Source organism: Pyrgilauda ruficollis, unplaced genomic scaffold, assembly GCF_017590135.1.
Source record: "Pyrgilauda ruficollis isolate IOZ18807 unplaced genomic scaffold, ASM1759013v1 scaffold14, whole genome shotgun sequence".
Lineage (NCBI taxonomy): Eukaryota > Metazoa > Chordata > Aves > Passeriformes > Passeridae > Pyrgilauda > Pyrgilauda ruficollis.
The window spans coordinates 8,619,353-8,646,003 of NW_024512543.1; the positions used below are offsets into that span (position 1 = coordinate 8,619,353).

A 26,651-nucleotide genomic window follows, 5' to 3' on the forward strand; every position below is an offset into this window, starting at 1 on the left:
AACCTCCCAGCCAGAGGTCTAGCCAGCCCCTAAGCCTTCTTTTGCATTCAAAGGAAGGCTTTACCCACTGAGGTGCAGACACAGTTCTGCATTCTTTTTAACAATATGGCTTCTGATTAAAATTGTCCTGCTTGATCATCCTGTCTTCAGGCTTAGGAATAAAATGCTTCCTCTACTGTCTTGTTTGTGATGTTTTGAATCTTCATTAGGGGAGACTTTCTAAGCAGTCCTATTTTCTCTCTTTACCTCTCTCTGCAGCATCCTGCTATTGAAATTGTCCCCAGCAGAGACTTGTCAAAGTTAGGTATTCTAGTGATTTTGTTTCTTTTCGCCGTCTCTCTTGGAAGCCAGTTTAGCCATCTGAGGAGGAGGCAATGAGATGCTGTCCGTCAGCAGGAGGCTCAAAGATGCCAATTTTAATTAAAAACCTTGTTTGCAATGACATGCCCTGGATTTATACAGGGAACAGATTTTTCCCCACTGTGCAAAAGTCACAGGCATTGAATATATGCAGCAAAATAGGTGTTGCTTTCTTTTGAATAGAAGCTGCTAACATTGCTGCAAGTGATAATACATCCTGAGCTTTGTCTTCAGTTCATTGGCTTCTAAAACACAATCACTCATAATCACTGTGGATGGCTTAAACAATTCAGAGAGTGCTGAAATCCTTATTAGCAACTTACTCTTAAAATACCATGACATGTCTCTGGGAAACATAAATGTGTATTATATTTTTCCTTTAAGAGAAAAAGATGCTGATACAGCATTTATACTGACAGCCACTCTTAAAGGGAATATGAGCCAAGTGGATGGTTTTAGGAAGTTGCTGCTCTCGTCTCTTCTTGTTGAGCATTCTGTTAAAGTTTTCTTATTAAGTTGTAATCTCTTCTTCTGCCATTTCATATGCTTTGTGTTGATAATTACAGTATATAGAGGTAAGTGAAAGGTAGGTTTCTTTTGCAACTCTTATAAAGCCAGAAGGAAATAAATGTGGAGGATGTTGTGATTATTATTCTATAAATACATGGAGGATATAATATTAATATTCCCTTCCCCTCCTTTCTTTGTAAGTAATGCCAAGTCAGCATGTAATGACAGTTCATTGAAGTAAGAATTCTGGTCATTAGCTGAAGCTGATGATTACATGAGCCTGGAGACTATATCCTGGAATGTAAAACCCATCTTGTCTCATCAGTTTTTCAGGAATAGGCTTAGATACTGGACTATGGCTTTGACTTGTATAATCAAAAGAGGTTTCTTCAATGTTGCTCAGTATTTTTGCAAACTAACTTTTAAAAATGAAAGTAAGTTCTTCTGCCTGCAACCCTGCTGGTTTGAGTGACAATGAAATATGTCAGTGTTAATATTCTACTTCTGTGACTTATTGGTCACAGAAGTAGAATATGGTCTAGGAGAAGTAGGTGGTCTGGAAGTGGGATGTAGCCACTTTGCTGGTGTGAGGACAAAGAACTGTAGCAGTTGAGCTGATTTGATTAAGTGGTGATACAGTACATAAAGTCTGAGCTCAGTGTGTATCTTTTGAATTTACAATTACTTCAAGAGTAGCAAAGTAGGAGGGATGTTGAGAGCACAACTGAAGCTAGAGTCTGCTTGGCAGAAAAAGTGGAAAATTTGTCCTGAAGGAGAGCAGTCAGGATTATGCTGAATTTATCACTGACTTTGGATATTGGTGGAGTTGAGTAACAGAAGTGTTCCTTAGAAGCTGCTGTCTACCAACAGAGACCTACCAGAATCGCTGCAAAGAACATGTCGTTTCAGGAATCATTGCAAATACCTCATGAAAAAAAAAGAACTCTGAAGTTCTTTGACTTAAATACCATTCACAGTACTATCTTATCTTTGCTGCTCTTCAGATTTCTTGTTTCTTCTGGCAGCACTTTCCTAGTTAAATCAGATACTTTGCCATATGTAAACAATGTTGTTGTGACTACTGCAGTCTTGTTTCCTGGGATCTATGAATTGGAGACCATGTCTGCTTGCCTTCTGGTAATGAGTGCACGAGGGATGGAGGGTTCTCCAGAGTCTCTCTGTCTAGCACTAAAACATTTTTTCCCCAGATTGCATCATAGTAACTTCAGTTCCCATCTCGCACAGCATATCTACTGCCCTTCGGAAAGGAGAGGAATTGGAAGCTCTGTTCTATGTACATATTGCAATAAAATAAGTTTTCCCTTCATGGATTGTCGTATTTCTAAACAGTGCTGCACAATGGCCTTCTACAAATAATGGGACAATCTCACATGTCCATCATATGCATAACTAAATGGAGTCAGTGTATATGTGGGTAACAATGGTATGGAATAGCAAACGTTGGTCCCAATTGCAGTGTGGCAGCCTGGCGGCATTTGAGGCAACAGAAATGCCACAACAGAGGCTGATATCTGTGTGTCACCTGAATCTGATTGTTTTATCTGCTGTTAAATTTACTTTTTTGTATTTAGCTAAGTCAACAGAGTAAATGAGTTGAAAGTACAGCTCCTGCCGGATCCCGTGCATGGTATGAGATACGCCAAGGGGCTTTTTGCTCGGTGACGAGGTTGCGTTCCCAGGGCGGCGCTGCTGCGCGGCGCCCGCCGTGAGGGGCGGCGGCGGGGCCGGAGAGAGCGTTCAAAGCTGTTAACTCCTCTCGCCTAAGCTGCTCTGTGGTGTCACAAGGGAAGCTCCCACTCTCTGCCACATGAAGGCTGTTTATGCCCTAACGATACTTTACCTCTTGACATCGTGATCTATCTGCCAAATTCACGGGGTTTTTTTTATTCTCCCTTCATCTTTAGTATCTCTGTGATCCTTGTGACATACTTTTTTTTATCCCCTCATTTGAAAGGCAGGCACAGAGCAGCAGTAGCAATTAGCATCTGGAGTGCTGGTGTGCTCAGCACTTCACGGAGCAGGCTGTGCAGGGCAGGTTTACCATCAGCAGCGGGTGAAGGGCAGTGGGCTCTGCAGAGGAGTGCACCGCTCTAAATGCTATGAAGCGCTTCCTTCTTTGCAAGAAATTCAGTGTGGCTTATCTGTGCTGCCACACGTCTGAGCTTTCATGTAGATTTTGTGTGATCTTGAATGTTAAATGGAAGTGTGATTGCAGTGAGAGGACCAGATTTAGTTACTCAAGTACAGCAACACCTTGCTGTATCTGTTGCTTCTTTATTCTCCACTTCAGAGTTCTGTTGCTGATCATTTAATACAGTGCAGTGTTAATTGATATGATCACTTTTCTGTCCTTTTCCATTGAATTAATCAAGAAAAGTGATAGCAATGAAATCTGGTGGTGATTAAATCTTCTGTGATGTTCTCCATTAGGAAATGTCAGTACCTTCTTTGCTGCATATATCCCATTTATTGCACTAATTTTTGTGGGGAAAGTAGTTTTACTCTGTCAAACTGCTAAAAACTATGCATTTCAGGAGTGTCTACTTTGTTGATACTGGAGCATGGCTGTAGTTTGCTTTGGCCATGTGTTACTAAGTAGTACTGAGTATACTAAAGCTCATTTCAAGGCAGTATGGTCTAGTTGCAAAGCTATGCCACTGGTTAACAGTGATAGTCCCTCTTGGGAGTTTACAAACCAGTGCTTTCTTCCATGGCCTTTAAGTACTAAGCATGAAGATTTTATCAGCCAATCTACTGTGATCAGTTTGGCAATAAGCCTGCGTCTTGTGTCTGAACCGTCTGCTACCTCTTCTGTAGTTTTCAGGCCCAGCAGAGATGTTCCTTTTTTGTTGCAGACAGATTGGGCCTTGTGGAGTAAAGTTTTATTAAAAGCAATGGGTCTTAGCAGCTCCGCAGTATATAACAGATCTTGGGAAACTTTCTTTCCAAATAACTGTGGTGTTCTTAATTCAAATTGTTTTACACTTGCTGTGTGTAAAGAATACACAGCGATAGTTACTGTAAATCAGATGATTTGCAGGAGTTTAGAACATAGTATCTTGTGTGAGCCTTATAATCTGCCTCCATGGAGGCATGTAGCTTTTGCTGTTTTATGTCTTCTGCAGGATAAATCTATATTGCATGCTTCTGTATGAAGCTTTAGGACTCCTTATCCACAGTTTGAGAATCTCCAGTCCAAAGAATTTGGAAGTTTTGTGTGTTGCTCATTCAGGATTGAGTTTTGATGCCAGCATTTTACCTAGATCTGTATGGGTCTGACTAAAATAGATTACAGTTGTGTTTCTGTTGAGGTACTACCATCCATTTGAAATGTCTGAAATTAATTAAACTGTTAACTTCATGTTGGTGTATTCACTTGTAAGAATATGACAGTTTATTGAAATCAGCAGATGCCAGAGGAACATGCCTTTTTGAGGCATCTCATCTGTGATGAGACCTTCAGTTGAAGTCTATGATACAAGTGTTTAATTTCAAAAAAGTATATGCCTATAAACAGATACAGTTTTGATGAATGGGTCGCACTTTTCCAATTATTGTTGGGCCAAATGTCTGCTGCAACATTGCCATACAAGATTTAAGTGATGCAAACTTTATCTGCACTGTTTTGCATTTTCTTATTGCAAGTAATATTTGGTATGTCTCCCAACTGCCCATATCCAAAGAACCTCAAAGAAATGACCTTGGAAAATGAGGCAGTTAATAGCAGTTCAGTTTCCTTTCAGGATCAAGCTTTCTGCTAAATTCTGTTACCTTTTCTGGTGTAAAGTAACTTAACAAAGTTGCCTGTGATACTTAGTGTCATGTACTACATGCTTAGGTAAGTATGTGTGTATGCAGTCTACCAGACCAGGATCTTGAAGTTCTGTGAAGCTGGCAGGTGCAAAGCTGTGGTATCTACTAAGCCCTCCTCTACTTTCCTGAGTCAAACCACTCTCTTCACAGTGTGCTGCTTCATAATGTCCCACAGTTAAATCCTTCTACAGAGGACCCCTTTAAATGATCTGCTTTTTTTTTGTCTAATTGTTGGTCAGCCTGGATTGACCTCTGCAGTTCTGTGGTCATGTAACAAAAGCAAGAGACTGGGTAAAGGGACAGCTATAATCTATCCAGCAGTGTGGCCTGGCAGCCAGGAGGGCCAGCAATGCCCTGGGGTGCATCAGGGACAGTGTCACCAACCAGGCAAGGGAGGGGATTGTCCCACTGCTCTGGCACAACCCAAGTCCTGTGTGCAGTTTTGGGCACCACAATATAAGAAAGACATTTAACTATTAGAGAGCCATCCAAAGGAGGGCCATGAGAATGGTGAAGGGCCTGGAGGGAAGCCATATGAGGAGAGGCTGAGGTCACTTGGTTCCTTCAGCCTGGAGAAGAGAAGACTGAGGGGAGACGTCATCGCAGGCTGCAACTTCATTGTGAGGGGAAGACGAGGGGCAGATACTGAGTCAGGGGAAGTTTGCATTGGGTATGGAAAAGATGCTTCCCCCAGAGCGTGGCTGAGCACTGGAACAGGCTGCTCAGAGAACTGGTCCCAGCACCAAGCCTGACAGACTTCAAGAAATGTCTGAACAGTGCTCTCAGGCTCATGGTGATTCTTGGGGTTGTCCTGTGCAGGGCCAGGAGTTGGACTTTGATGATCCTTTGTGTCCCTTCCAACTCAAGATATTCCATGATTCTTAACTCTACTGTTGACTTAGTCTGTAGCTCTAGTCAAGTAGTTCGACTAGACACAGTATTATTTGTGTATGAAACAGAAATAACATTTATAAATGACGATGGTGAAAAAGCAAACTGTAAGTTTTTCAGCTCTTATAGGTGGAAGATACTTGAAAATTGAATCAGAAATTGTGATCATAATGTATAAATAATACAACACTTTGCCTGATACATAACTTGTCCATTTTTCTCTTTTTTCTTTTTTTGGTCTTTTTGAGTCCTCAAAAAGGTGATTGGACTTGTCAGATAACCTTAAATAGAAAGGTAGGTTTCTTAAAAAGCAGAAAAAGAAATTAGCAGTGAGGCTGTCTGTTCTTTGGAACTGGGACTTTATGTACCTGGCGTGTCCTCTCATCTGTAAAAGCATTTCCTGAGCTACTTTTGTAAATGCCCTGAGGCTGAAGAGCAACGTTTCAGTATCATCTGTCTCTAAGGCACGATTCCTTGCAGCCCTGCTCTTCTGTTGGCCAAACCAGTTCTTGTTTCTGCAAAAGAAATTACCTGTAGTGTCAGCTCAGTCTTGTGCACAAAGTCTGGCTTAGTATTTCTTTTAGATTATAAAACATTTTCATATCCATCAAAAGTTCTAATGGGTTTCTATTAAATTTATCATCATTGTTTTAGTAAAACTGGGGCTCTTCTTTAAGTTCTCCATTGGCTATATTGGCTTACTCATGCTTTATTTAATTTAGTTCTCTGGGGGAAATTGACAATCTGAAAGTGATTAATAAACAGTGTCTGTGTGTACCCCTTTCTCCCTCTCTCAGCCCCCACCCATCTGTATTCCTGTTGGTGTATGCTTGTTGCTGACAACAGGCATCTTCCATTCAGTAGCTATGTTACATTGTCTTCTAGAAACAGCATGAAAGCTATTTAGATTTGTTTTTGTTCCACTTCTCCCTATGTCCTATTTCCTCTCCACTATTTTCATATGATTTAATGAGAGGTTCCTTTGACAGCTCAGCATCCCTTTTTTCTAGCCTACTCCATGCCCTGCAAATCATTCTGTCACTAAGTGTTGTATGTGTGCACAGCATATGCTGTTAAGGGCAGCATAAATAGCCTTCAAGTGCCTGGTGGATTGCAGAAGAAAGGTTCTCATAATTTCAGTGTGGGAAACCTCTTATCAGTGGATCTTGTTAATACAATGATGACATGAAGTGTGTGAGTAGCCATCTGGTTTTCCCTGAGGGTCTTTGACCATAGCATGGGGCAACTGTAGTTTTACCATTTGCCTGGGGACAGTAGCTGTCAGAAAAGTGTGAGATCCAAATGAAAAGATACTTCAGTGTGAAAGGTCAGTGGGAAGCCTCTGTGAGAAGATACATATCGGTCAATTACAAGTGAATGTATTTTTTTCTAGCAATAGAGGTTTGTACTGTGTATCTTATTACCTGGCTGAAGTGGCAGACATTTGTCACTGTTTTTATGCTAGTTAGAGATATATGAAATGATGTAAAAGAATATATGTTCTTTTACTATGTATTTTTTATTTAGGGGGGCAAATACATTAACATAATGATGCAGACAGTTGTTCTTAAATAAATGTGGTTTAACTTGAGTCAGCAACCAAGGCCCACACAGCTGCTCGCTCACTCAATCACTCACTCACTCACTCACTCACTGACTCACTGAGTCATCCATCAGTGGGCTTGCAGAGGGAATCAGAAGGATAAAAGTTAGAAAACTCATGTGTTGAGATAAAGACAGTTTAATAGGGAAAACAAAAGCTGTGCATGCTAGCAAAGCAAAAAAAGGAATTAATTTACTGCTTCCCATGGGCAGACAGATGCTCACCCATCCCTAGGAGAGGAGGGCTTTGGGAACACAAACATCATCACTCCAAACATCCCCCACTTCCTTCTTCTTCCCCACATTTTATATGCTGAGCATGATGCCATATGGTCTGGAACATCCCTTTGGTCCACTGGGGTCACCTGTCCTGGCTGTGTCCTCTCAACCTCCCATGCACCCCCAGTTCCCTCACCACTGTGGCAGTATGAAAACCAGAAAATACTTTGGCTTTTCTGTGTAAGCCCTGCTCAGCAATAACAAAAACATGTCTATATTATCATCACTGTGTTCAGCACAAATCCAGAACATAGCCCCATATCAGCTGCTGTGAAGAAAATTAACTCTACCCCAGCCAAAAGCAGCACAATCAATCTTTCAGGCTTGTAGTTATCAGTCCTGTTTGAAAGATGAAAAAGGAAGCAGTTCCTGCTTGTTCCTAATGGACTAAAAAAAGAGTCAAGTAAGTCTCGCTTTTACATATAGCTACAGTCTGAAGTACTAAATAAGAATGAGCAATGCAGTAAATCCAGGTCAGGAGTGAAATTGAATCAATATATCAGTGTGTTAACAATGATGATATCTTGAACTGCTAAACTATCAGAGTATTATAGCAGGCAATTAAATCATAAGGTCGGTACATGAGGCTGTTAATTCTGCCTCAGAACCGAGTGAAATGCCCAGTTAACATTTCATAAACATCTGTAGTCTCAGCCTGGCTGCCTGCCTTGGTTTCAGCTGTTTGTGAACCATTTGAACCACTACTTTGATTACCAGTATGATTGTACAATTGCATCAATCTGGCCTCTTCTGGACTGATCATTTTGGATCACAAAAACCAATCTGATTCCGAGGAACAGTTTTTTTTCAAGGCTGTTTATGAACTTATGAATGAGACGTAAAGTGAAGGGTTTTGTGTCCATTTGCTCACCCTCTAGGATAATATTCTAGGAGAAAATAATCTAATTTGAAACTGGGTGGAATTCTAGAGCAATTGTTACAGAAAATGGTCTTGCACTAGTATGGGCATGTGTAATTCTATCTCTTCTTTATTTTCTCAACACACTGAAGACCAATGCATGTTCCTTATTAATGTTTTGGATTATTAAACTGTTGTGATACATTTCTTTGGTATATTATGGGGAATCTGTCCTCTTTCTATCTGATACTTGTGTGGTGAGAGAATTTATCTAAGACTACATTTTGTCTCCTTTGTTATGCCTGCTCTCTACCAGTAACATATATTACTGGTTTCAAGTTTTGCCCAAAGTATGTAATATTCAGTAGGATATACCTGCTCTAAAAAGTTTAGGTAGCTTTATATTTTTGGATCTTGTATTATGAAAAATGAATGTATTTTTTTAGTTGGCATCCAAAAGGAAGTAAGTATTCTTTAAATAAAATATTACATCTATTTTGCAAATAATGCTAAAAATTTGGCCATGATATTTCTGTGAGTTGTGAGAGGGTCTTAGCATATGGGATTGTTAAATGAGAGTACTGGAATATTGTTACAGTTGAAAGAACAGATTTATAGTATTGAACTATGACTTTATTTCTTAGCAAATGAGACCTCATTTTTGGAGTTAGGCATTCACCTAATGAATACCAGTTCATCCACGTAAGATTCTAAGGAATGGGTAATGTTATTGACCTCTACTCTCTTTACCTTTCCAAAACTCAAATTTTACTGTAAAGGTATAATCAAAATAATACAGGTTCTGTCCTGTGCGGAAGTTCGAAGCCAAAACTGTTGTTTGTTTCCTTCGCCTTTCCCCATCCTCCCAAATTCTCTGGAGATTTGTGTGTGGTAGTGATGTGTTCTGGGTTTTTTGGGTGGGTTAGTTTTTTTTTTTTATTAGTTCATTTTCCCCTAAAAAGGGGAAAGGTTTCCCCTGTACCTCTTGGATACAGAAGTGGGATAATTCTAGTTGGTTACATGAACTCATCCTCTTTGGCTGAGCCAGCTGTTTGTGTGTATCTAGTACTGGAAAGTGTGATTTTGTAAAAGACCCAGTGCCTCCCACTCACCCCTACAAAAGCCAAAGAATAAACCTCCAAGATTTAATTGCTAGTACAATATGTTAAAGTTAGGGCTCACTTTGGGAAATGCAAATTGAGACTCCAAGTTTGGTTTAGTGTTTTTATAGCTTGAGAATGTTACTGTTGTTGCAGTATTTTGTTCCTAGCATCTTGAGAGTTGGGGTTTTTTTCTCTAAATATTAGACTTAATTGATCAGGGAAGTGGGTAAATTCTTCCAGTCTATGGATCTTGTACATTGAAAAAGGATTAAAAACCACATTTACTAAGTTTGGTTTTTGTCTAAGAATCTACTTTACATTATATAGAGAAATCTGTTTTCTGTGATAACTGGAGATGTTTAAAAGATTGTGACGACCTCTAATTAAAAAACAGTTTGGTTGGTGGTTTAAGCTTAACGTGCTCACACAGCTCCTGAAAGAGATATTCTGCATTCAGCTCTGGCTGCAGGTTACCAGTTTCACCCCACTGCATGGCCACGTGTGCTTGGGTGCCAGCACAAAAGCTGCTGAGTGCCCATGGAGACATAATGCCTCTGTCTGGAGTGGGTGTAACTGGAGTGAGTGAACCTTCACATCATTCCCACGATCAGAGACTGAAGGATGGCTTGTCCAGCTGAGTGGTACCTGTTGTATGCCTGTGAACTTGTATGGAACGCAAGGACAGGCTTGGGCTCCTGTGTGTGCTGCAGAGCTCGCCTGGCTTCCCTGTTCTAGCGAGGAAGAGATGCAGCTGCAGGCATCGCCTAAAACCTCGTTTGTGATAGCATACAAGAGGTCAGCTCTTGATGTTTGTGTTTCTAGCAACTTCAGTGTATAGCACAGTGATTAAGATAGTGAGGAAAGCAGAGGGATCTTGGCTTTTACTCCTCCTGGGTCTGATCCAAGTAGCATTAATATGACATGAGACGTTTTGTTGGTATTTGATTAACCGGGAGGCTTGTTCTTGTTTTGTGTGACACATTGTAAGTTAACCACCCGGCATGCCGACATGTGCGATTAAAAACAAACACTTAAAACTAAACTGAGGCTGCCAAGCGTGCCGCAGGGAGGGGCTGGCGCAGCCTGCGCTGCGCGGCTCCCCTGGGACAGGCTTCACCGCTGCTCTCCTGAGCTTGCGTCGGCACCTTCCCGGGTCACTAGGCTGTATTGCCGATGCTTGTTCTAAAACATTTAATTCAGCTGTCCTGCGCAGTTAAAACACTCCCGACGAAATGTGGGAACGGCACATGGCAACTTAGAGCCGCGTTGCTCAAGCAGTCCGCCCTCGGTGACGGCCGCTGTGTTTGCGGGCAGCGCGGTGTCGCTCGGCGCGAAGCGGGAATGCCCTGCGGCCGCGGGCTCGGGCGTTCCCCGGGCGGCCGCGGGCTGCGGCGTTCCCCGGGCTGTGCCGCCCAGCAGGGGGCTGCCGAGGGCCGCCCGCCCGCCCCGGGACCGGCGGCAGCCGCGGCGCTGCCGCTTTTTTTCCGTCGCAGGATTGCACTTGCGGTTTTCCTCAGCTTAAATTCCGGGACAGCAAGAATGGGTCTGAGCTTATTTTATAATTAACTGAGTATTTCAAAAATAAATATTGGAGAGTTAACAAAGCTTATTTCCCCTTGTCGTTGCCTTTTTTATTACAAGATTTTTAACCTCCTCGCCTTGTTAGGGTCCTTGCTGTGGAAACAATTTCTTGTTTCTCAGTCAGCAGCAGGGTGTTTTTCAAGGTAGTGTTACCCAGACAGGGAGCTGGGTTTGTGGGCGCTAAGCGTCCAAAGGAGTGAAAGCCATGGCACGCACAGTAGCTGCTGAAGTCTTGCTAACCTTTAGCTTTATTTTCAGACCTGAAATGTGCTTTCACAGTGTTAATGAGAAACCTTTTGCTGATTCAGTGGGCACTTTCAATTCCCCTTAAAGCAAACTGTGCCCTCTGACCTGTGCACAGATGTGCAGTGCTTGTGAAAATTCGCAAATCCTCTTGAGTGGAAGAGCTGACCTAGGATTATGTGGTATCGGGTGGCCTGGGAGGGCCCCTCTTAGCGCCTCCTGGAAGGGACCGTGCTGGGAGAGGTGCGGGAAGGAGGGCGCTCCTTCCCCTGCCAGGGTGCGGGGCTGTGGTTGCTTCAGCACATGGCTCCTGTGGCTGTGGCAGGGCTGTTCTTGTCAGCTGAAAGCTTTTCTTCCAGGTTGTGTGTAGAATTGTTCCTGAAGTAGAGTAGTTCCTTAATTGATTATTGACTCTGTTAGAAAGTATTTTGGTGAAGGACTAAGCAGACCTTGTATAAAGCTATCTTCTGCAATATCAGTATCTGCTTCCTTTTCATTTGAGGTAAATACCAGGGGAAAAAATACCTTTAAATGTACCTGCTAATTCCCAAGTTGAGATTTTAAACGTTTTGTGTATAATGATTTTTTTTTTTTTTTCCCCAGAGGAACAAATTTTATGCTTGCAGATCAAGGACTGACTAGATTAGAGGGAAAACAGCAGCAGCAAGTGAACTGCTGGGAGAGGACACACACACACGCACACACACACACATTTTCCTGCTGCTGTCATGAATTACAGCCAAGACCAGAAATCTGTAAAGACACTTAGTGTGGAGCAAATAAGAGTGTTTCCAAATAGTTGGAGTCTCCATGACACACCAGCAGTTCTTTTAAATGTCCTGTGAATTTATAGTAGCTTCTGGCTAAAAACTATTTTCAGAGTACTAAAGCAGAGTGGTTTTTTACCTGACCTCTTCCTGCAGCACAAAAAAATTGCAGACTTCAGATGGAGATAAGGAGATTTTGCAAGGACAGCTTGGAAAAAATATTCTGACAGCCTCTCAGAAGGACATAGTTGGAGTCCATTAGTAGTCATAGGTTTGATTTGAGATCATGAGAAAGCTTTTAGTTCAGAGAAGCCAACCATCCCCTGCCCTCACTTTGTCCTGAACAAGCTCTTGTTCTCAGATGATCACTTGAGCTACATTGCTTCTCTCTGCCACACTGGAAAATGGAACTGTGAGTAATGAGTTGACAGCAAAGCAAATCTTCAACCTTTCTTGGAGTACCTAGGATATTTTTGGGCCACTACAACTGATAAATAGGGAAAGGGTAGTCTTTGAATTGCACAGCAACTTTTAACTGTAGATTTAGCTCTTGTTGCTAAAACTTGTCAGAATTTTTCTTTCAGATATCCAGCCCTTCAGATTTTGAAATCCATCTCTTGTGGGGCAACTAGGAGTTTCACAGCCTTTAAAGGGTGGGTTTGAGGGCTGTAAGCCTCACCCCATGTATTTTTCCATTTCTGAGTGCTGAGTTTGGAATGGACACTATTTGAGCTTAAAGCTGTCTTTATTGTTACAGGCGAGGCAAGATATCCTACTTTGCTAGAGAAAACAATGTGATGTTAAAAACTAAAGCAATAAATACGTGCACAGCTGAGTGACTTTAGGACAAGGAGGGAGGAAGTACAGGAAGGGAAGAAGGAGGAAAGTAAACTGACTCTGGTGAAGGTCTTGATGAGAACATAATAATCTTAAATGAGATTTGTCCCCAGCAGACATTGAAGACATCCTGACCTTTTTTAACTCTGATTTATTCATCATGGGAATGGATTTTGTACCTCATCTACTCTGTGACTGATGGGCAGGAGTAATTTCTCTCTCAATACAGAAGAGTACACTGTGGTAGACTCCATTTGCCACACTGACAGGAGCAGAATGCCATCAGCCACAGAGTTGGCTTAAGAAATATTTTCCTTTTCAGTCTTGCACAGTTAATGTGTGCCTAATATATGTATAATGGTAGGATGGGGGAAAGGCTACTGAATTGTATGAAAGTTGAGGCATGAATTTCCTCTGCTATGTGAGATCTTCTCAGATCACAAGGAAAAGGAGTATCTATGGCTTTACTTGAAAGAATTCAAATTTTCTTCACTGAAAAAAATCAGTGAAGAAAATTTCACACACACCCCCAATGCAACTCATGCTCTTTCTCCTGTAACATAATTTTATGAATCTTTGCTTGCAAATACGCTCCTTGTGTCTGTAGATTCTTTAATCACTGTGATCTCCATATCCTAAATTTGCTTTGTATGACTGTCTTGTCATGTGGATATCATTGAAAGTACTAGTGGTCAGCCCTTTAGAAGGGACAGTTATATCTTTTGTTTCAAAATACTGCAAGCAGATCATTCTTCACTGCTTTTTCTAGTGGGTCGCATTGGGGCAAGAGTGGGAAATACAAGAAATGAGATGGCAAGATAATAACCTGCCAATCAATACCTGCTAAGTGTCTTTGGAGAGGCAGTAAAATATATTCAGGAGCCCAGCCAGCATGTCATTTCAGACAGAGAGAATACTGTGGGGCAGAAACCTGCAGGACTCGGGGATTTTTAAAAAGGTTTGCACAGCTGGGCAGCAAGTCATTGTTTCTCTGATATGTTTGGAGTTCTGTTGCTGGCTGATTCGGGACTTGCTTGGGATCTCAGCTTCTTCATTCAGAAGTCTTTAAAACTTCTGAATGAAATGTAAGACTGGTGTAAAACTGTTGCACAAAACCTGTGGTATCTGAGTAAGTTAGCCTGCTTTTTCTGGAAGGTTCTTGAAGTAAAGGCATGTTTATAGTGATTTAAGAAATTTAAATTAATAATAGGTCGATATTTTTTCCCCTTAATCTTTTTCCAGACTTACTCTGGTCTGACTGGTTGCAGAGGACACTTCAATGAACTAACTTAAGTCACAGTAGGGGCAAACAGGTCAAACAGTCAGCTTGAAACAAATTCTTCATGTTACCTTCCTCGCTTCTAGGGATTTTTCTCTAATGACACATGCATTGAATGTAACACTAGTAGTCTCTGAAAAAGACTGATCTTATTCTCTTTATCTCAGAAAATCAAAGCTTGTAGTATGTTAATTTCACAGGACCCTTTAAGTCTCAGCTGTATCTTCTGAGGCTGACTGCTCCTTATCAATGTCTGCTGTGCTATTATTAAAAATAGAAAACTTTTCCGTACTAGGAAATTAATATAGAAATGCCATCAAGCACACTGGACTTCATACTGAAATTAATGGAGGTCATGTGTGATTTTTTTCTTTTTTTTGTAATACATCTATAATTATAAGGGAGCTTCCTTTTATCTGTCTAAATAAGCCTTTGCAGAATATGAAAATTCTACCACTGAATTTTGCACTTGCCTATTACATGATAAACAGTGCCTTGGTATTTGACAGCTGCATGATAAAAGCCTTGGTATTTGCAGAAGAATGAGGATGCTTGCCAGGATAGGATGATTTAATTTCTTCACACTCTTTGCTGCTACTGGACATCTGACTTTTTTTCCCCTTTTACCTTTAGTGATTCTTTCCCTCTTTCACTTTGAAAAGATAATCTACCACTGCCTCTTTGCTTTCATGGCTGTTTGCTGACCTTTAACAAGCCGTGTAAGCTTTCAGCCAGGTTGTAGGATTCGTACACTTTTTAACAAATAAGGAAGTTACAGAGCTGGTAAATGTTCCAATAGCAGTGAAGCTTTTTTAATTGTGTAGATCCCAAAAAGAATGGCTCTAAAAGGACAAAAAGAATAACCATTACAGAAATGTCCTTTCCCAAAGAGCTGTTACCTTTTAAAAAGAGTTTCTCTGTAATACCAGTTCTACTTTGCATTTCCCCTTTTCTCCATAAAGTGTTGACAGTAGAACAACTGTGGTATTGTGAATCATTTCCACCAGCTTTAGCCCCCAGACCAGAACCCTGGATACAGTTTGTGTTGATTGTCTCCCCAAACTCTTCACCTGTTCCTTATTTGTGTCTATATGGATCTCATGATAAAGCTGAGACATACTGTGAGACACTACGGTAGCACTCTTGGGGTTTTTTTTAATGTTTAATATGTTTGGGTATTTAATTTCAAGCCTGACATTAGATTTAACAAGTTCAATAATTCTTCAAAAAAAGTCCTTAATTAAACAATTTCATGCTGCTGTTCAAATACAGCTTTCCCGTTTCTCTGTAAAATGTAGCCATGCATTAAAACCATAATGGCCTGTGTGACAGTGTCCAGTGTGCTGTGATGTTCTCAAGGCTTAGGATTCATTTCATTTTGGAGGGTGAGAATCTATGCCTAATCAAATGAGTGATTCTGGTGTTAACAAGATGCCAAGTTCTCTAGTATTTCCAGCTGATGGTGGATAATAAGTGCATTGTTAATGGAATGCTGACACCTCTTCCATGCTTTTCCTTCTCAGAGGGCTTAAATAAGCTTTGAAATAACCTTGGGAATTTTAATCATTACTAAGTACAACATTTTTTCCTTTGGTTTGACTCTTTCTGCTAACCGTACTGTATTTCCTTGCAAGTGCTGCATCAGAGATAATAACATCTAGATGCCTGAAAGTGATAACCTGATGTTGTTTCTCACTAAAGGAGAAAAGAAAATCCTGTCTGTGGGTTTTTACCAAAAAACCCCTTAGCACTGGCATGGCACTGTCCAAGTTTACATGCAGGATCCAGCTCCCAAAGATAGCTAAAAAGAATTTTTCTGATTTTTTTTTTCTTCTTTTAAAATGAATGTGCTTAATCTGCCGTAATCTGTAGCCTAAATGTTTTATGGGTTATTTGTGTAAGATTGGCTAAAAATGTAGCCTTGTAAGGACTGCTTGACCATGTGTTATTAGTTTCCAACCTACCCATCATATTTAAGGAAATCTGAAATACATTCTATTGTGTAACACTTATAAAGCACAAAGGACTGCAGAAGAGCAGTCTCCATGAAGTGAAGGATTCCTTCTTGCAGCTGATCAGTCAGAATTTTTACTGGAATATATTGGACTGGGTTACAACTGCAGTTTTTGGGGTCTCTTGTGTCACGGGACAGAGCTTAATTTTCAGTTCTGCCACTAAGTCTTCAAGTACCAAGCTACCTCTTCGGGTCTGAATGACTACCTCCTTATGATACTGTGCCTGACAGTCTCAAATGACATATGCTAAAAAAGAACCATCTAGCTTAATTTTTAACTTGTCAAAGAAATCAATTACTTCTTTGTTGTTTTAAATGACTCATTGTTTCCCCTCAAGCTGTTAAAACAGGTGCATGTTTGGATGGATTATGATCTAAAAGAGCATATTTTATGGGAGGGGTCAGCCTTTTCTCCCAGGCAACTAGTGATGGGAGGAGAGAAAATAGCTTCAAGCTGTGCCAAGAGAGGTTCAGGTTGAACATCAGGAAACTTTTCTTCACTGTAAAGGGTTTTAAGCATTGGAATGGGCTGGAGACATGCTGGAGTCACCATCCCTGGAAGTGTACCAAAAATGTGGCATTTAGTGCTATGATTTGGTTGACATGGTAGTGTTCAGTCAAAATCTAGACTTGATGATCATGGAGGTCTTTTCCAACATTAATTATTTATATCATGTGCATCCTGCCCAGTCCTAGAGATAGCAGTGTCATCATTTATCATTTAAAACCCAACCAACACCCCTATAATTTGCTCTATTATTAGAGGCCAGTATGCAGTGCAAGTATGTAACAAATTTTTTATCTTACCTTATATTATAAAATTTTCAAGTAGGCAAATCTAGTCTAAGAACACATTATTCAATAATGAACTCAAAAGGGTAGGCCTAGGTAAGGAAATGTTGACCTTTATTCTGACACCTCTGGGCACACTGCAGCAGGTTTTTAACTTCCATTCCATAACTTCTGCTGCTCTTGCAACATAGTGGGACCATTTTGTTACAATCCTTTCATTTTACCATAAATCATGAGGAGGGGAAAAGGACTGGAGAAGTTTTCCTGAGCATACTTTCTCTAGTGCACATCTAACCTTTCTGATCCTCTTCAAGAACTCTTGGTATTTTTCTTGGTTTTGTAAGGCTATGTGGATACTTACTGTTTGGTGGAAATGAGTTTAATCTGAAACAGATCTTGTTTCTTCTGTGAAAAATGTGAAGCTGTCCTGAGAGGATTTTACAACAGAAATTTCTACCTGAGCAATGTTATATTTCTGGTGGAACCCAAGAGATGTGAATTCTATCGTCAAGCCTCTACATATAATTAGAAGGATAGTGAATTGGGAGGCTAAGATTCATAACTGTGGTATCTGACCTGAATTTGATCCCTTGGATTTGATTCATGTTTTACCCTTCTGTTCATACTCTTTCAGTGTCTGCAACTTTTGATTTAACAAATGTAACCTAGTGCGTATAAAAAAAACCCCAAACCACAAAACAAACAACTGTGTTGCTACTGATGTTATATCTTAATTGGACAATTGTATAGCTTAGAGGATGGGCCACAAAGGAACAGCCAATTACACTGTGTCTGTCTAAAAGCCTTTTCGTTACAGAATACTGATTAAGATTGTATAGTTTCATACTGTTTCATGTTATTGATTTCTACCAACCCCAAGTCAATGGTTCATTAATTGACAATTACCTTTTTTCACCATGTTTCAGAAAATTGACGTGAGCAACCTGAGGTGTTAAGTTCAATTTCAACTAGGTATCAGTGTACCTGTTTAATCTCTAACAAGACCCATTAGGCTCCCTGTTTCAATTTTACACAGAACGTAAAGGCATCTCCACAGGGAGGCTATGACCCTCTCACTATAAGGAGAGCTAAGATAGTCTTTACAGAAATAATAGGGAATATGTGTGGAAGGGCTTTTTGCCTATCTGTGTTGACAGGAGGAAATCAATATTTTGCCTATCAGAAATACTGCTGTAAAGTTGGGGGCCATTGACATGTAGCAACTTACTTGAGTTGTACCTTTAATTTGTTTCACTGTATGTGTTGTGTTGGAGTTGTTGGATACAAGAAATGAAATCTTTGTTTTACATGTCAGAGGTGAGAATGTTTGAAACCTAAAGCACAGAGCTAATTCTTTTTGGGGGACTAACCTTACGTATAAAACTTTGTTATGTAAGATAAACATGGCCTTTGTTCAAGACTCTTCAGTTCCCCAAAATGTTTGCCTATGTTATGTAAAGCAGGCAGCCTTTGATCAACACTATGCTACATCTACCCTTCTAGCACCTTCATCTAGCTCATCTAGTGCCACTAGTTAGTCCTTTAAGTTCCATGTCCTACCAGACAAGACAACTCTGTTCCTGAATTTCAGTCCTTTTGGAAGTGGCAGTACAGAGCTTGAGGACATCAGCATGCTGATCATGCCATGACCCCAGGCTCTTCATGAACTTTTCCAACAGTACTCAATCACAGTGAAACCCTTCTCTATGTTCAAGAGTCATGTTTCAGGGCAAAGGAACAATTGGCACAACAACCCTTTGAGTTTAATCAGAAAACCAAAAGCGGAGCTGCTTGAGAACAGCTCTACCTACTCTGGCCTGTCTGGCCTGTCAGCAGGTCTTTATAATGGTGAGTGGCATGAGAAGTTTTCTCATTGTGCTTACTGCTTGTTCAAGCAAAAAGCAGAAGTTATCAATGCTATGGTGCTTCAGTTGGTGTTTCTTGGTCTCATGAGGATGCTCAGTGCTATGAAATTATGCTAAAGTCTGCCCATTTGTAAAGTAATTGTTGTTTTCCCCAGTCCCTGTCATCTTGTGCACTTCTGTGTCCCACTGTCCTCTACTTGCATGCTCTTGACAAATGCATAATGTGTTGCATTTGCCTTGGAAAGGTTTTTCTTCTGGCTGTTGCCTGAGCTGCTCCCCTACCTGACACACGTTGCTAAGCTTGAGTAGATCCTTCAAATATCCCTCAGCTTGAGGTGGAAGGAAATTTGCTTGTCAGTATTAATGAACTCATGTTTGAAGCATGCAGTGCCATGTGCCTTCCATTGATTTGAAACCTCCTGCTTGTTACATGACAAATTCAGAAAGCAAAGAGTAACTTGTGCTTACTGTTGCAAGGCCGAAGATTAGGAACTTGATTCCAAGCATAGAGAGAGATGAGAAATTTTGTATTATTATTTTCAAAGAGTTACCAGGAACTTCACTCAGTTTTGTAAAAATGATTAGTCAGAGACAGTCTCCCAGAGCCCTCCCCAGCAGTTGCTGTTGTGTGTTGCTCCATAGAACCCATCTTTCTGTCTTCTTGTTTTAGTTCTGATTCACTGGGTAACCTCAGAATTGACTCAAAATTAGATGATCTTCAGAGAGTTTCTTGAGAAGCTGGTGTTAATTTAGATTAAAGTAGTCTTCAGAATGTCTTGGGTACTGTCCAAGTAGACACTATAATCCCTCTTTCCCAAAGGTTATTAATTCATTGATTATTAATTGTATCAATGTTATCCTCAAGAACTTGTGTCTGGGACACAGGGACTCCAAGTTTTAGAGCCATTCCTCTTTGTTCTTCATACTTTGTTTCCATTTTTTTTGTGATGTGGATTTTAATAAGAGATCATTATAATATTACTTTGAAATAATATTTTGTTTTGCTACTGCTAAGTATATCACTGTAAATATCTACAGTTTTGTTTTATTCAGTTAGTCTCTCCAAGAACAAAGGAGATTTATGGTTCAATTACAGACACTTCGATCTTTAATGAGTTGTGATAGAGGAGATTGTAACAATTTTCATTGAGCCAGAATTTTTTACCACAGTTTTCCAAAGAAACAGTTACAGTGTTTTTCATGCTGATGAGTTTAAATATTAATTTTAGCTTCTCTTCAGGTTAAATAGTCAATCTATTTGAAGTTGATTTCAAAAATTCTGCTGACTTGAAAAGCATCAGTATTTTACCCTTCATTTCCTCTTTCCCATCTTAGAAAAATATTATTTTCCCTTTAGCTATTGCATCAGGCAAAAGAGTGTTTCTGAGATTACTGTACATTCATTACATACATGCAGCCATATACCCATGATGATTTCCCACAACCTCACTTCTATTTATTATTATAACTTCACTTGTCTTGATCTGTTTTAGAATTGAATCTTTCCTGTGCTTCATTACAGGATGAGGTAATATTAAGGAAGAGGTGGTTGTTTTGGTTTTGTTTGTTTGTGTGTTTTACTGGCTGTTTCCCAGAGGAGAAGGAGGTGTTTTTAACATTTCCTCTCTTCCCTCCTCCTCTCCTTGCTTCATTTGGTTCTACTTCTGTAGTGGGTTTGGAAGGGTAAAAAGATAGAATAAACTGCAAATTTTTTTTTTCTTTCACACTTAAAGGATTTGAAGCTTGGTAGGTCTCCTTTTTTTTTTTTTCCAGCCATTGACACAAACCGAATTGATGTGAAGCCTCAGGCCTTCCTCTGCTGAATTTGTCTAGAGCATGAAGAATCTCATTATTACAGAGTGCACTTGAAGCTTGAAGTACAGAGAGGATGATGACTACATTGATAGTTAACTGCTGCACCCTATGAGTCAGTGTCATCACTGCATTTAATGTCTAGGCTTGTGCCAGCATTCACATTCATGTGCTTGAGTGATGGCAGACAATAATGACTCATGCTTCATTTACTGGTGTCCTATCACTTTTTCTCTGGCTTCATGGACTTTTCGTGTAATCTCAAAGAGCAATTACTGGGAAAGAATGAAGTCTCTATGCATGAATAAGGGTCAGAGAACTCAGAGGGACACTGAACATTGTTTTACCAAAGAAAACAGGATGTTCTTGTTTCTTCAGTTTTCCTGGTTTGTGTCATGTTTTCTGATTTTATTAGAGTAATTTAAGATCCCATGTTGCAGGTTTAGCCCCTAAAATTGGTACAATAGGTGGCTGTGTTAATTTGTCCACTTCTTGATTGGTTGCAAAGGTAGATATGGTTGCTCTAGTTTAGAAATTAAAGCAAACAGAAACTGTGATATTTAAATATGTTGTACCAAAAGTGGTTCCACAATTTCCATCTATATGGGGAAAGTAGTGTGTTGTACTAATAAAGATCTGGAGAGATTTTAAGCTCATTATTACTTAAATAAATACTGCTTTAATAAATTAAATTTATTAATTATTTATTATCTAAATTGAGAACCTTTGAAAAGTACTAGACAAAAGACATGTTGCACTTACCATCCTGCCTCCTCTCTATTCCCTGTTTTCCTTCCTGGCAGAGGCAACGCAGAGCAGTGTAACCATGTGACTGTAAAGTAACCAAACCCCTGTCTGTTCTAAAGCTGCTTTTTGATGCAACGTCACATGGTCTGAAAGTTGCAAAAAGTTGACCACCTTGATGTGTTTCTCAAAGAGCTGTAAGCTAAGAGGCATCCGCAGCTACTGAATATGGAATATTGCAAAAAGGGAGTTTTAGGTCATATTCGGAAATGAGAAAATATTTTCTGGCATGACTAGTCAAACATCTGTGAGAGCTCTGGGATTTTTGTTTGACTCAAGTCAGATGGGGAGTGTTTTGCAAATTCTGTTGTGTGTATGAACAACTGAAATTGTTTTCTCATTAGTGGGACTGAAAACTGTAAACTCAACTATCTACAAGTGGAAATAAAGAGATACATTAGAAAATGTTGGGTGAGCAGCAGATTTTTGAGGAAGCTTAAAGATGGCTGCAGGTCTCTTTCTTCCTCCAGTTGAGAAAGAAACTGAGGCCAGAGCAATGCAGAGGGTCTAATACATGCATTTTAAGGCAGCTTTGCATGTAGTCCAAATAGATTTGCAGAGCAATGGCTGTGATTCTTTAAAAATGAGGAAGCTGATAAAAATATTAGCTCTCAAACTAAGGTAATTCCCTGTAGAGATATTGAAAAGGAAAGCTTGGGAAACAGCTCTCTGTCACAGCAGCTGAGGACCAAGAGTGTTACTTAGCAAACAAGGATGAAGTTGTGTGAGATCTCCTTCTGACTGTGAAACTCTTGATATTGCTCAGCTGAAGAGTTGCAATCTCTGTTGCAGATGTTTAGCCACATGCTATATACATTTGCAGTGCTCCTTGGGGAATGGTGTGTGTTTATCACTGATTCAAAAATCCTGAATACGTGCATAGTGTGTTAGCTGCCTCTCCTGCCATTGCAGGTCCTTCTGAGATGGTGTAGCATTTGAGACATCAGTAGCACCCTGACTGTCAATAACTTGGTGGTGGCTTCTGCACCTTGTTACATTTCAGGGGGCAATGGTTTGAAATCTGTCCTTTTTAAAGCACAGTTTTGGGCCAGAACTTAATTACAGCCTGGCAGGCAATGATACCAACTGGTGCTGAAAGATGATAGCATACACTTATACCAGCCTGAGAGATACACTCATGGCCTTTCTTAGATCTCTAAGGTGTAGGCTGCAATTGCAGTCTTAACTCTGCAACAAAATTGTGGTTTTGTTCAGTATCTAGGCTTCCCCTCACTGCCACATTAGGAGCTCTGCTCACCATCATGGGGGCTTGTGTCCTCTCTGAATGCTCACAGATGCAGGGCTCTTTTTGAGGCAGTATTCCTGACTGCTTATGTTGCCCTTGAAACAAGACAGACTTTCTTCCCTGACTTTTTTCCCCTTTTAGTCATCAATCTTTTTCAATTGATTTTAAAAATTAAAAGCAATTAGGAGGTTTTAATAAAAGACTGAACGTCAGATAAACTTGCTACCCATTAACAAAATCACTAGAAGACAGTGCTTCCTATAGGGAGTTAGAAGGGATGTGAAGAGAGCAGGGCTGGAGTTTCTTCCCTGAATTATCATTATGCTGTGTAATGAAGCAGAAGCTTACACAGCCATGAACTAATTTGTTATGGCTCCTCATGAGGTCTGCAGTCCAGCTGGAGAGAGGTAAAGAGATGACAGTAGTTTGTTAGGGAAGGGAAGGAAAAAGCTTTCTTTAATAAGTTATTTGAATTTTTGGATTTTCTAGTGCCATCTCTGTTCAAAAGCCTTTTGGATTAAATCAGTTGTGGCTGATCCATAAATTGTTAGTGCTTACCTTCTTTCCCTATTCCCCTCCTCCCATGCTGTTTTTTTTAACATCATGAATGCAAAAAGAGAAGGTGGCTAAACATTGACGAGCAATGCTGTTCACACATTTTAGTCATCTGTTACCAGCTTTAAGGGTAGGATGCTGTTTTGGATCTGTTTAAATGAGAAATATGTTTATCACAAGTGTGCTGAGCTGTGCTTCCTTTTTGATTCCTTAATTTTTAATGTGTAATGATTCTGCTGAAAGCACTTCTCTTCACATTTTTCTTAAAGCATTGCAAACTTCATTAATAAGAGCAGCACTGTTGTAAGGTGCAGTGTGTTGCTGCTGTATTAAATAATATATATTTGAAAACTGCATTTAAAATGATGGTTTGAAGTTATGTTTCCCATGAGTGGAACAGAGGAACTGCTACTTTGTCCTTAATTCACCTTGTTATGTTACAGATTGCAAAAAATACAAGAACAGTAATGTTTAGAGAAAGTTGGTTTTTGCTTATGTTTTTTTATCACTGGTGATCTGTTGTTTTCAACATAAGTTGTAGAGAATACTTTTTTTTTTTTAACAGATTTCAGTTTATCTTGCAAGGAGAAATATGATGAAACATGTTTAAATAATTTAATCCTATAGCTCAAAAATGTCTTAAACTTTTTTTCTGAAAACATGAGTTAGGGTTTCATCTCTGAAGCTAACATCCTGAATGTAGAAAAGAGGTCTTTCAAGGTCTTTACAAACATTTGATGCACCAGGTACTAGAAGTTAGTTTTCCTGCTTGGTTGCTCACCATTCTGTTAGATAATGCCTGTTTATGTAACCCTTTAACACATGCAATATTTTGCTTTTTACAGATGAAAATGGTATTTTTATTTTATTGTTTGTCTTATTCCTTCTTTTAGAGTTCCTTCTTTATCCTTGACTGAGATTTCAACAGCAAAACAAGCATATGTGCTAGTGTGAATCACAGTTGCTACAAGGTTTGTTTGCAAGTGGTCCCAGAGTGCAGCTCTGTCTCTTACAATCTGGCTTTTCTGGCATGGGGCTCATCTGCTTTCCCTTGATATGGAACAGGGATTTTTTTCTGAAGCCCTTTATCACTCAACACCTTTCCATCTCCTGCATGAAGAGTAGCACACCCAAGATTGCAGAGTATCTGTAATTTCTCCTTAGCTTCCCAAGGACTTCTTGGAGGAAAAAAAAAAATCCAATTCCTGTATTGCAGCAAAGGGGATGATACCTACTTGTCACTGACAACCATCCTGGCTCTTTTGGCTGTCTCTTTTAAAATGCTAGTGGTGCTTAGGAACTCTCAAATTTTAGGTATTTTTTGCATACTTGGAGAATGCCACATAGTTCCTCTGAGTTCCTCAGGCAGTTTTAGACAACTAGTGTCTTCTTGCAGGAAATAAATGTGCAGAATGTTCGTACTTCCATTTTGATTTTGAGTTTGTCATAATGAGCTTGGATAAATTGACATCTAGGGAATATTGAAACAGCACATACTTATCAAACAATGGTACAACATTTATATGTCTTGAATCTACTAGTGTACCTTGCCCCTTGCTTTTGTATGGGAGAAGAGGGTGAGAAACTCTTTTGTTTGTTCATCAGGTGTGTTTGCCTGCCTAACTCCAGCAACCATGCCCACTGAACTTCAAGGTAAATTCTCAGTAACTGGTCATCGGGTTCCTAATTTGTCCTGTACAGAATGCCTACCTCCCTTGTTTGCTGAAACTTACAAAAATTGGTAGAAGGGAAAAAACAAAGCAGAAACTCCCTGGTAAATAAAATGCCGAAAAGAAATTAAACACTAGTCACAGCAGAGGTGGTGAGTGTTGCCTTGCAGCTGAATTCTGGTGCTGGTACTGTCTGTGTAGGGTAAACTAACCAGTGGTTCAAAAAACCCTGGAATTCTGGTGTCATGAACAAAGTAAATGCATTTCTGTCTCTTAAAGCAGAAAGAGAGCCTCTAAACTGCAGAAGCTGGACACAGTCAGGACAACTCTGAATTGATAATCATAGAGACATGTAACTAACTTGTGAACTCTCTTGCTATGATAAGTATCTCTCCTTTAGTTTTATGAATTTGGTTGTTATGAAAGATGGTATTGAGAGCAGCAGTAAGGAAGTGTCATTTGTGAATAAGTCTCTTGTCTACTGGTGACTGCCTTTCTGCTTTACTGGTAGTGTGTAGAGGTTGTAAAACAACACTCTGTATGCACTTATAACTACAAATACATATATGTTAAAAATGCACATACAGAATGGGGCAAATAAACACTTTGTTAGGTAAAAGAGAAAATTATCTTAGAGCAAACATTATATTGAATTGGCACAAAAATAAAGGGTAGTGACCATTGCACAGGCAAAAGGAGGCAAATTATTCCATTGCATAAAACTGTATTATGTGTGATTGGCAGAAAGGAAAAGGGAAAACCTTTTCCTTCTCTCACACAATAACAATCCAGAACAATGATTCTTTTGTGTGAATGACTCTGTTGCCAGGTTCCAAAAGTGAATCCACATGGTTCCAAATTGGTACATTTCCCCCACTTGTATTGTTGGCTGAATTAAATTTCCTTTTGGAGAGCTTGTTTGATAGCTCCTTTGGTCACTCCATGTAATAAGAGGATTCATCTCACAGTGTCTGTATGTAATAACATATAATTTTAATTTCAGAATTATAAACCAATATGCTATTGCAACAGGCCAAGCATTGTTAGGCCATGGTGTACCTTGGACATGTGAGAAAGCTTCTCTTAATTTAAAAGTAAAACCTCACCATGTCTGAGGATAACTCTGGCAGGCAATGCTATAATGGTGTTCTTCTGAAAGTCATCTGAAGTTATTTTGCTTAGTGTATATAAATATGGTTTAAATATATAACTTTCATTTCTTCCTTCCCATTAGCTTTCCCAATTCTGCTTGTAGAGCAATTCTCTTTAAAATCAAAATAGACAACTGTTAAACTGAGATCTTAAGCAGTGTGCTTAGATCTTAAGTAACGTTTAAGATCTGATGCATTTAGGAACAACAGCTACCGCCATTTTGTTTTGCTATGACTATCGCTATGGTAGAAAATAATGGAAAGTGCATCCCTTGTTTTAGCTGCTTCAGACCAGTCCACTTCACTGTCTTAAGCTGCTGAAAAAGGTGAGTTTGGGCTGGATTGTGGTATAAGGTACACGCACACACACACTGGCTGGGCTTTGTAATGGAGGTTGTGACCTCTGAAAGTGATAACATTCCCATGTGTATTTTCCTGGTGATTTTTTTTGAAGGTACAGCATTGCTTTCAGAAGTCACCTCATTTGTAGTGTGGTTTTAGGTCATAGAGCCAAATTGTCAGTGTTAGTAGCCTGAAGACAGAAGGATGTTGGCACTCTGGTATGTTGTCAAAATAATACTCTTGAAGATGTGTAGC

General features: G+C 39.8%; 1 protein-coding gene across 1 annotated transcript in view; it reads left to right on the forward strand.

Annotated features, from left to right (window-relative positions):
* Positions 1 to 26,651, forward strand: part of LOC121349549 (transmembrane protein 263-like) — a 202,012-nt gene that overhangs the window by 13,444 nt on the left and 161,917 nt on the right. The window lies entirely within an intron of this gene.